This window comes from Geospiza fortis, unplaced genomic scaffold (assembly GCF_000277835.1).
Source record: "Geospiza fortis unplaced genomic scaffold, GeoFor_1.0 scaffold27, whole genome shotgun sequence".
NCBI classification, from domain to species: domain Eukaryota; kingdom Metazoa; phylum Chordata; class Aves; order Passeriformes; family Thraupidae; genus Geospiza; species Geospiza fortis.
In genome coordinates, this window is record NW_005054329.1 from 1,177,134 (window position 1) to 1,179,712 (window position 2,579).

At 49.6% G+C, this 2,579-nt stretch overlaps 1 protein-coding gene across 4 annotated transcripts in view; it reads right to left on the bottom strand.

The window, feature by feature from the left end:
• Positions 1 to 2,579, bottom strand: part of LHX2 (LIM homeobox 2) — a 33,730-nt gene that overhangs the window by 14,876 nt on the left and 16,275 nt on the right. The gene's annotated exons all lie outside the window — the stretch shown is intronic.

A 2,579-nucleotide genomic window follows, 5' to 3' on the forward strand; every position in this document is an offset into this window, starting at 1 on the left:
CCCAGCCCCAGCCCCCTGGGGAGGGGCCAGATGCGCCCGGGGACCCGAAAGGTGGCCACAGCCAGGGAGGAGGGAGAGAAGGGGGCGAAGCAAGAAGAGGGGGGGAAAGGGGTAAGCCCTAATTTTTCCCAGGAAGTCTCTGCAAGACATCTGATTTTAAGCCGCGATTCCCGTCTGCTCGCTCTGTCACAGTAGTCACAGGGAAGCTTCTTGTGAGCTTTTAGTCCCAAGGGAAACGGGGAGGAAAGAGGGATTCGCTCTTCAAAACTTTCCAGGCTTTTCGCATTTTTGTCGGGGAAAAAAACCCCAAACCACTTTTGACACAGCCGCTCGAGAGGGTCAGCTCCAGGCGTCCCCGGCGCTGCCCCGAGCCCCGCCGGGAGCTGGGTCGGCGCCTCCGCAGCCTCCCCTCCCCCGGCAAAAAGCCGCCCTCAGCCCCCGTCCCCATCCGCCGAGGACATCTACCCCGCCTGGATATTCCGTCACCCTCTCAGCGAAGCACGAGGCATCTTCCTGCTAGCCAAGGAAGGAAGTGTTTCTTAATATCTTGGCTGTTTGTACAGATTATGGGTATTTTATCAGCTCGTCGTGCCCCAAGTTTGCGCAATACATCTGTCATTTTTCAGGATATTTTAGTGTCTTAAAGCCAGACTAGATACAAATGAATAAAACATAGCGGACTGTGGGAGGTTTGGGGTCTAATTCACAAAGGGAGTATTCAGAATTCTTTACAGGTGCTTCTGTGTTCAGCAAGCTTTCAGCCATTGATTTACTGACCTAAAAAACCCATCAAACTCCATTCCAACAAGTGAAGGAGGAAATTATGATCACAGGAACACACTTAAAGAAAAAAAAGAGAGAGAAAAGAAAAGAAAGAAAAAGAAGTCTTTTTGAAGTTTCAGCATCCTTCTAAGCTATTTTCCACTTGTCAGGCTCTATCCACATCTAAACCCATCATCCCCCTGCAAACGGAGTCTCATTTAAGCAGGAAAAGAAAAAAGAAAAAGTCAGTCTAATTCGTGTTGCAGATGAATATTTGCTGCAATTTACAAAATTATTTCAGTCTCGACTCTGCCAAGTTTATGGGTCCCCCTTTTCCCACCACCTCTGGGTGTAGATTTATGTACACAAAGTATTCTACACAAATCACCAGGAACAGATCCCCTCAGAGGACAACATTGTGCACTTGTAGTGCATTTCTGAGAAGGAAATTACAAGTTCCACTAAAAATAAAAATAGAAACTATCACAGTTTTAGATGGTTTATCTTTTAAAGGCACAAAATCCAAGGCTTTGCAATAATTTACTCGTTTGTGGAATTTTACATCAACGAGCAACCCAGTCTGATTTCCAAGATCAATGGCACTTATTACCGCATAAATTAGTCGATAATAGGTCTAGTAAATAGTTAAGCAGATAAATAGCTTAAGCGAAGAAGCCAAGGGTTACTCAAAGAAGATCTCTAAAGTTTCAGTTGCACGCTCTAAACAACGACTAAAAGTCAGAGAGCAATTATTTTGTAAACGAATTTTTCAAAACGCAGTTAAAGGCGGTTTATTTAGGAAGTCAGGGAGCAGTGAGACTTTCTCGGGCTGTGCTCCCATCCAGGACAGATGCCGCTGATTCGGTTTACAGGTCCTTTGAATCTGAACATCTGCTCTGCACAGGGAGACAGCGGAAGGACAATTAAAAGCTAATCCCTCCGAAAAGGAGAGTTTTTAACGGGAAAAAAATGTGTATTTTATGCATGTTTTAAAGCTGAACTGTAACTCGCGAGAACACTACATCCACCTTTCATCAACCTTCACCACTGGGACTACTACTGCTTTTTGCACTACTTCCAAATTATTCAGCAACTAGTTCAACCAATAATAGCTGGCAAATTCGTTCCCGAGATGCGTTTGGCGGTTAGAGATGCGCCTTTTCTCCCTGCCATTTTCAGTACAACCCACCCCGTTTCGTCGCTATTGTTATTCCCTTCGGGCGCAAAACAGCCGCAGCCCCCCGGTCTCGAGCTGCCTCCCCCGGCCCGAAGCCCGAGCTCCTCGCCACCCCTGCACTTCTCGGTGCCCCCCCGCGCCTTCTTCCCGCCGTTCCTCCTCCTCCTCCCGCGCAGGCGGAGCGGCGGCCGCCCGGCGCAGCCCGCAGCTGTCGGGGCGCGCAGAGACGCGGCTCGAAACAAACCGCAGCAAACTTGGCCTTTACCGAACGCACTCTCCGGGAAAGAAGAACATGGTAAAGGCAAATCTGTGCCCTACGGGACACGTCCGAAGCAGGCAGGTTAGAAGAGAAAACAGTCTGAAACAGTTTGGGACGAACGGAGAAGCGCAGAGGGCACCGCGGCACAGAACGACGCAGGGAAACGAGTTCGGTGCCAGGGTCTGGCAGGACGGCCCGAGCGCCCGGCTCGGGAAACGCCGGACTGGGGGAAGCCCTCCTCCGCCTCCAAGTCCTCGAATAAAACCAACAGCCAAGAATTTTGTTTTGTTCAATAATTTTTTCCCGTTGCATACAAGCAGCAGCGCAGGAAGCTCTCGGGATAGCAGCCGTTCTGGTGGCAGGCACACGGAGAAGGGGAGC